A 9,480-nucleotide genomic window follows, 5' to 3' on the forward strand; every position below is an offset into this window, starting at 1 on the left:
TTTAAAATTGTCTGTTTTTTCTTAGTTATTTTGGGATGCATGTCCCTCTTCCTCTCTGTCATTAACCAACTGATGACATCACGGCCAGGAAGCAGTAATGACAAATTTCAGGAACCAATAAATTCAACAAAGGGTCCGGCTTCCTGGAGGAGCCTCTTTATTGTAATTGCTGATAACACAAAGGAATGTAACATATCAAACAATCACACAAAGAATGCGTTGCCACACCTGAGGAAATGAACCACTGGAAAATGCTCTGGAAGATTACTACTTCATTTAAACGCGTTAGATATAAAGCGCGTGTGCGATTAGGGACGGTGGCCTATTTATGACCTACTGTATTTCGAAAAACAAGACAAAACAAAATGGATTTCCTTCTAACAAACCCTTTCTATGTGTGTGCATGCGTGCGTGTGTGCGTGTGTCTGTCTGGGCCTCGTCCTGTTGCTAGTCAGATGGGTGTCTGTGAAGAGGATTACTACTGTAAGCCTGCTTTACCCACACACACTCAGTCTCAGAGACCTACATTCACAAGACCCACTTTCCACGCCATCCAACCCCCACCCTCGGCTCTGTTCGACAGCGCTTTGAAAAACCTTGAATTTTATTTAGAATACGAGAGACAAAGCAATATTTAGTGACACTGACTCAGTGGTGGAGGCGGGACTGAAATGGAGCATGTATGTGTATTTCCTCTGAGTCCCTTAAACCATTTTTTCCTACGAGTTTGAATAGCAGATGACGAAAACGTTTAGAGAAGTCTAAATTTGAAATACTGTCCAGCGCAATCCTAATTGTTTATTGCTTGTATATATCAGTAATCACCAAATCATTGCTGAAAAACAACGTATGTAACACTTAAGTATTTGTATGTATTAGCTGACACATACAATAATTCAGACTAAGAATAATAAACAGAAATCCAAATTGCTAAATACGACAGCCAGTGTTCTGTCTGACTGTAAAAAGTCCCCGCTTGTCCAAGGAAACATATTTATACTCTTTCCCCTCTGTTTTATTAATGATTGTACCCAGCACATGCAGTTCTGCGTTCGTATCTTTGTATTTACCATAAAATGCAGACAGAAAACTTAATGGAAAATGGAGATAAATAATACCAGAGACTACTAGATGACAACCCACCAGGGGGTTGGCCCACATGGTGGGACCCTGTTCCTTGACATCATGCACTTTAAACTCATGGCTGTCTGCATGCCCTCACAACAATAATCCCTAACCCTGCTAATACAACTAAAGCGGCTCGAAGCTTTGTGTGTGTGTGTGTGTGTGTGTGTGTGTGTGTGTGTGTGTGTGTGTGTGTGTGTGTGCGCGTGAGAGAGAGGAATGACCCTATATCCATAACTTCCCTCAGACAGGATGACCCTGATTTTGCCCAGCAATAATTCCATTAAAACTATTACAGACATCTCTAGTCAGGCTGTGTGAGTATCGTAGACATGAAAGCTGTTTTTGTGAGCAGCTTCCAAGGAAAACACTTGAGCATCTCATAAACTGGTCCCAGTATTATTAGACTCAAAATTACTATTTTCAAGAAAACGAATGCACAAAGTCTCGAGCATTTCTGGCTGTGTGAAGAGGGCCTTGAAATACTGCTTTGACCGTGATTTACATAAAGTATAATTTTACACTTAACTGAATAAATACCTATAAGACCTTTCTGAAATCCTCACCGTCCTTCTTCCTCCCTTCCTTAAATGCAGTGGTATTTTCCCTTGGGAAATAAGGCTCCCTCATTGTGTCACCAAACTATCGCTGTCATTTTAATAAATAAATCAATCAATCAATATAGTAATATTAGGTCATATAACAGACACTTCTTCCCTTGTGGTGTCCAGCTTTTTAAATCGAATTTCTTAGAATTGGTGAAACAGCGCCTCTCTAGGTTGTAATGGCTGGTACATGTCACTCAGCCTGTGTGGTGAAAAAGGGAATTACACTTCCACGGTGAGGTAAGATTGACGTCCATCGTTAAAAAGCAGTCAGGGGAAGTTTGCATCCTTTAATTAAGAAATATAGATGTCAGCTATCAAACAGCCAGTTGCGGCCACGCCATTATAAAACGAAAAGTGGAAAACAGACTGTGACGTGAAAGTTGAAGCAGCCGCCCTCAGGCCTCACACCAAACTATTATTAAAGCAACATTTAAATGTAAGTCAACAACTCGGGGAGCTAGCTAGCTAGCTAACGTGTTAGTGGTTAGCTAGTGTTGGTAATGATATCAGCTACCGTTTTTAAATTGTATTTCTTATGCCTGTATTTTTTCTAGTAAGACTAAATTGCTAAAAGCGACGGCGGAAAGAGATGGGGAGCTCCCTCAACAACCAAAAAATATTCATCACAGCAACAAGTGCATCGGGACCTGACTATCACCTGGATATGAACACTTCACTTCCATGAAAGGCGTCAAGAAATGTGAGTGAAACACCTTCATTATGTGTTTTTGTGTCTGTGTTTGCTTGCAGCTGGCTGTACTGACGCTAAAATGTGTGTATTTCACTACTTGCTGTGTGGCTGTCGATGTCATGGAAGTTGTTGTGTACTGTTGTGTACTGTCACTGGCTGCTGTTTGTGCCGCCATGACAGACAGTATTTGAGCAGTCGCCTGTTGGCTGTATGTGGTTCGGCCTGGTTTGTAGCCGGTGCAGACGTCTGGTTGATGCTTCTGAGTTTTGTTTTCATCCTTGATTTGTCCATAGGCGGTGTTGTATGTTGTATAATTAGCTTGAATAAGTAGAACAGTCTGTTTAGACTACACAGACTCACAGATTAGACTTCTCTGTGTTTGCTTTTAAGGGAATGTTTAGCTTTATTCAACAGGCCTGCAGTTAACAAGAGTTTTCCTCAATCGATCCATATATAAAATATAAAGGCAACCAATAAATGTCTATAAATGTAAATAAATGTCTATAAAATGACATAATATAGTGAAAAATAACTTCCTAAGGCCTTAGCTAATATATTCAAACCTCTTGTTTTGTCCAGCAAACAGACAAAAATCCTCCATTTTCAGATTTTAGAAGCTGGGCACAGTACATTTTTGGCATTTTTTGCTTAAAAAAAATTACTTATGATGATTAATCAGTTCTTAAAATTGTCAATTTAATGTTCAATGGAATGAAAAAAGTGCTTTCATCTCTCCACACGACCATTATGTACACTGGCAGACGTACTGGTTGCTGTAATCAGCCCTCCTCTGCATACTGGCCATGGAAGGATCCCTTCCTGATATACAGCATTTACACTGCAGGAGACAGGGACAAAATCCACTTTAAAGTTCACTAAAATCTAATGTCAGCGGTCTGATATTGGCATGGGCAGATGACAAATTGTGCGTGGATATTTTACTGTCTTTTACAAATCTTTTTGAACATTAGAGAATAGGTCAGTTACTTGAAAGAAGATGTTGCCTTTGGAAGTCACCACCTTGATCTGACTCAGACTGCACGCTGTCTACATTTGTCCCACCATCTTATTCTTATTATTATAATGAAATGCTATCAGCCTGCATGCTGGACAGCCTTTTGTAAGAATTAAACCGGCGTGCGGTTTGTCTGTGGTTAACACACCCATGCTGCCTATAGCACTGTGTTTTATGTGTATTTATATATGTGTGTGTGTGTGTGTGTGTGTGTGTATATAGACCTGGGGGGTAGGGAGGATCAACAGGGTTGTGCTCAGTAGGTGGGGCCTTACACGCCTGTCTAGGTGGTTTTAGTGGGGGTTGCTTGGCCTGTGCTGTGTGTGTGAATTTGCCCTGACCTTTTCACTTCAGGAATTATTTTTTTTTCTAATTAGACTGTCATCTGACATTAAATGTGATGTAAACATCCTCTTCGTTGTTTAAATAATGCGTTGTAGATTTATCTGGAACGTGAGGCATCTTAAACTGCATTATTGTTTGAGACATCCTATATATGTGGTATATATATAGATCAAAGGGTTCGGTATGCTTTGTCCTTGCGTTTGCGTGCTTTGAGTCATATGTTATTGGCCTCCCTGTGTGTGTGTGTGTGTGTGTGTGTGTGCTTGTGTGTGTATATGTCCACGTATTCCTGCACACGTGCCTCCATGCATGCATGTGGGGACACACACAAAGTCCTCGTCTGTGCCAGTAGACACAAAGCCAGACCCTCCATCCCCCTCTTCCTCTTCCCTGGGGGGGTGGGGGGGGTGGATAAGACAGTCTGTCTATCTGCCTGCTCCCAGCAGGCGGGGGGGGGGCTGGGCCCCGTGATGGGAGGTTGTGGAGGTGTCGGGGTGGGGACAGTCTAGCCATGTTATGGGCTGGATGTGTCGGTTGGGGGTTTAACGAAGGGGACAGTCACTTCTGGCATTCTTATGCTTATTTAGCCCCAGCATGGCCTGCAGTCATATTTTTTCTAACCTCAGTGAATCTCAGAAAAAAAGCCCACTCAAACACAGTATACTTAGTGGCTCAAACGTATGTGCACACACACACAATCTTTGATCTCCACTTCAAATATCAGGCCCTCATATTTCAAAGCTTTTATAGGTTGTCTGCCCAAAGATTGAGATGTTATATCGTCATTAGAAAGAAGAAGTCCTGCATTTTCCATGTGATCAATATTGAGCCAGTATTGATCATGCTGTGCTTGTAGGTGGAATTAGGATTTGTGATCTTTGATGCCAGTATCTTTGTGGGTTATTGGAACCAGAAGAATCATTCGGTCAACAGGAAGAAGGCCTGTATTAAAATGCAAAAGCATGTGGATGTGTATATTTGTGGACGGCAAGTTAAGTTCATCAGCATCCGGTTTGGCACTTTTATCAGCGGTTGTGCCAATTCTCTCTATTGGTATCATGTTGAAGTGCTTGGAATGACTAACTCACCCGCTGCACCCAGTATGTCAGTGGTTATGTGGATGGGCCCAAACCTTTTGACTGATATGAGTAGATTTTCATGCATCATTGGTCTCAGGAAGAGGTGGTGATGATCTTGTGATGATGTGCTTGTAGTACAAGTAACAATAGTTAAACAGCATTGAGATGAACATAAAAGTCAGTAGCTCAGATTTAAATTCGGCTAAGCCTGCAGCTAACTATTGCCTTCATTATCGATTAATCTGCTGATAATTTCCTGAGTTGATGGCCGATTAAAATATCAGAAAATGATGAAAAAAAAAAAAACTGGCCATCACTGTTTCCCTAAGGCCAAGTGGACGTCTTCTAATAGCTAGTTTCAGTCCAAACCTCTGAAATATTCAGTTTATTATCACAGAACAAAAGTTGTTTTTCTGGACATTAATACGGATAATCACTGCCAGCTCATTTGTCTCCGCTGAGAGAAAAAGATGTTCTCTTTCTGTCCTCATCAAATGTTAAATGTTTATCAAACACATCACCCCCAGGATGAGACCTCATACAATATCTAAAATTTCATTGTTAATTTAAGCATCTGAAGCAACATTCAGTCTTTGCAGTATTGACTTTGAAGTCTGCAGAGCTGCTGAAGTCATATGTGTTTGCCAAAGCTCAAATAGGTAAACAACCCCACCCAACTCAATAATTGATTGATTGTGATTTATTTAAGCAATCTAAGTTTGATCAGCAGCTCTCTTTTACGGATAAAAGAGAATGAATCTTTATTTGATCGAATATTTTGTTAACCGATGCTCCACCCGGTATCAAATACTTTGTATCTGAAAGTTTTACAGGCTCAAATCTGATGGGAACTTTATCTTTCGATGCATGTTGATAAAAAGATGATCGTTTGGATGTCTATATTCTTGCATACACACACGTATCCTATATATTAAGCCCTCTACCCCGCCCCCTCACACACACACATGCACCACATCACATTTAATCATCACATACAGCTCCCTCTCCAATGCCCCTTCTCTTTCTGTATATTTATACGCACAGTATATGCGTATTATTACTATGATAAATCAAGAGAAATGTCAGTGAACACACAGAACATGCCCTATGAAATATGATTGATAGGTGCAATATCAGAATGAGACAAGCTCGAGATGACGACAATATCCTTTCCCTTTTCTTTTTCAATTACGTTACACAAGAAGAGCCATTTCCTTGCCTTCCTCTTGATTATGAATTGCGCTGTCCTCTGTCCTATTGGGCCCTTCTCCCAGAGGCCAAAACCCCCCACAGAGGAACAGTGTTTATGTCAGACTCACTGACAGAGAGCTGACTTTAATAAAGCAATGGGAAATTCATTTTCAAAGGAAGGAAGCAGCGTGTGGAGACGAGATGACTCTCAAGTACGAGGCTGAAGGCACGGCAATGCACACAAGGCAGGATGCACCAGAGATACCCTGTTCACACGCATGAGCACACAGATATGTGCACAAACACTGATGTCATGAATTGGATGCTCTCTGCGAAAGTACATAACGTCCTGTTGCAGTATCACAGAAGAACTTTGCAACATGTGGCCCAATGAGCAGCTGATTGGGCGCCCAGTCTGCCATGAAGCCATTCCTCCCAGCAGGAAGGTAACAGACAAACTCGAGGGCAAAACCACCACATTACCGCTGCCCCCCCTCACAGTTTGGTGTGAGGTGACAAACGCCTCCATGTGGATTACAGCATTTTGGGCATTTTACAACCAGGTTAGCACTACAGCGGCAACACAGACCTCAGTCGAAGTCTTTGTCGAAACTCCCAAGTTGTGTTGCATTTTTCTATTGACAGAGAGTTTGTGAGAAAAGGATGGGTGATTTTGAAGAAGTGGGGGCAGCGAGCGTGGTAATTTGACATGAATGTTTTGAGTTAAAAGTTGGTTTAACTGGAGATCTGTTGGGTTTGTTGGTCCCTGTGTTTATGTGTGAGCCAGTGTGTATTTGTCCTGTGTGTAATGCAGACTTTGTAAGATTCCTGTGTGGACTGGAGTAAATGAGGGCTGTGGAATGTGAGTGGAGGGTAATCATGGCAGACCTACAGGAGTAACCAGATACCGACTGCCAGACTTCAGAGGAGCGGGAATCCCTCCACGCCGACACACCACCTCCTGCAGGAGACATTTCGGCTGGGACCTAAAAACATCCCCCCTCCTTTAACCCAAACCTGGCCCTTCATGTCCAGCCTCCTGTCCTCAGTCCAGAAATCATTTTTTTGTCTGCTTGGCCTTGTTTGTGTTTTGCCTTTATACTAAAAGAAAAACAGTCATTTTTCGAGCAAAAATACCCAACAGTTGCTCGTTCCAGCCTCTCAGTTTTGAGGATTTGCCACTTTTCTTTGTTTTATGTGGCAGTAAACTGAACATCTCTGGGTTTCGGAGCATTTGTCAGACAGAACAAGACATTTAAAGACATCGCCTTGGACTTTTAGGAAGTTGAGTTGAGTGTTTTTTCCTGACATTTTTTATCATGACAATCAGATAACCTGCAGAGTGATCAGCAGATTAACTGATAATGAAAGTAATGCCTTAGTTGTGCTTGCTCATAACACTTTGGGCTGCTTAGATAACAACTTATATTACGTCACAACAGCATGAACAGGATGTGGCATTTTACTGAAAAGTCACATTTAGATGAGACTACTGCTTCCTAAGGCATTCATGACAAGGGGTTTATAGGTTATCTTTGGAAGCATTAGTGAGCAGGTTTAGTCACTGTTTCCAGAACCAGGCTAGCTGCTACCCCCTGTTTGTGGTCATTGTGCTAAGCTGAGCTCAAGGCTGCTGGCTGCAGCCATATATCTAGTGGACATACTTGAGAGTGGTATCAGTCCTCTTATCTAACTCTCTGCCAGAAAGCAAAAGCCGGTTAGTGTATTTCTCAAAATGTCGATCTGTTCCTCTAATGCCACTTTTCATTACAAGACAAACAGGGCAGAGCCAGAGAAGCACTGTTTTTCTTTTTGGTCTGAATGAGCAGATGTCCTGTAACACCAACAAAATAGCAATTTTGGTCTTTGTTAGTGGCTTAATACTTCTACAAACCATTAAGACACAATTTATGATGAATTTATATGAGATGTACCTGATTACAATGTGGCACCGATGTATATTCACATTGGAAGACATAATGCCCTGAAGGACTAGATGTGAACACAAACGCATAGGAACACACACAGGAACACACACACATACACACACACACACACACACGCATGCATGCATGCATATGATGCAAAGGAAATGGTTGATCTTTATCATACTTTCTGGATCAGACCGTGACCCTGCTGTCTTCCTCCTCAAAACATCCTGTCTGCCCAGAGAGATGGAAAGAGAACGAGATACAAACAAGATGGGGAAGATGATGTTATTTACATCAGCAAAGAGAAACACAAAATCTGACAAAACGCCAGAAATAGTGGTAGCTTTAATTGCTGGAGAACAAACTGTCCTTGCCTTGCAACTTTCCACTTTTCCATGCATCTCCTCATTATTCATAAGCAAACACTGTGCATTTAATCAACATTCCCTGACTTTAAAAGTCTCCTGATTAATGAGCAAAAATACAGAACGGCCGCTTTCTGTTATCAGTCCTTCTCCAATCTCATGCTTACTTTTTTACACCTAATGCAAGGAAACGTAACAACATTCAATTTATCACCTTCTGGAATGGCAATTCAGAAATGCTTAATTGGCACTTTCATACCAATTAAGCATCCACAGACAAGAAAATCACTAATAGACTGCAGTATCCTCTGCTAATAAAAGTGGAGTGAGTGTTTAAGAAGAAGAAAATCCTCATGAAGAATTAATCCCTGAGGGAAAATTTGGCAAGTGTCTGACACAAGCAAGACGATATTCAACACATACTCAAAGTATGTGTACTTGTACACATATATGTGCATGAACGCCTGCACAGACACGCACACACTGTAGTTTGGACTCTTTCTCACTGTTGTACAGTAGACCCAGGGGCCTTGTTATTTGAAAAATAAGATCAAAGCATTAGTGCTGATCCAGGCAGGAGAAGGAGAGACAAAGAGAACGACATACAAAGAGATGACTGTAACTTCTGCTTTTACTCTAATTATCTCCTTGCTCAATGCCAGAAGAACACAAGTAACACAGAAACTGCTGTCTGTTCATCCTAACACTCGACGAAGAGCTTGGTAAAGATCCAGCTTCTCTTGTGCTACTGACTCAGACATCATCTACTCAAACTACAGTAATAATAGTGACTTACTCATATGGTTTCTAGGCACAAGACAGTTTCGTTTGGTTTAGCTTTTTGCTTTCGACCGCATACAGTTGAGCCGAGTTGATTTTCTTTTGCGGTGCTCACATTATTGTTAAAAATTTCAAAAGCAACTCCCCTCGCCAGAGACTGGGTCCTTGATACCGTGCTGTGACCTCCCGGTTTTCACTGGGACTACCTTTCTTACTGAAAACCAATAGTTTCTTAGAAAACTGAGCGAAGTCCGTAGATGATCCAAAGTAACAGGGACACAGTTTATGGAATAAGTGACAGTGGTTGAATTTTTAAATGTCTTTTACCGCTTTGAAACAACTAATTACAT

Source organism: Chaetodon trifascialis, chromosome 20, assembly GCF_039877785.1.
Source record: "Chaetodon trifascialis isolate fChaTrf1 chromosome 20, fChaTrf1.hap1, whole genome shotgun sequence".
Lineage (NCBI taxonomy): Eukaryota > Metazoa > Chordata > Actinopteri > Chaetodontiformes > Chaetodontidae > Chaetodon > Chaetodon trifascialis.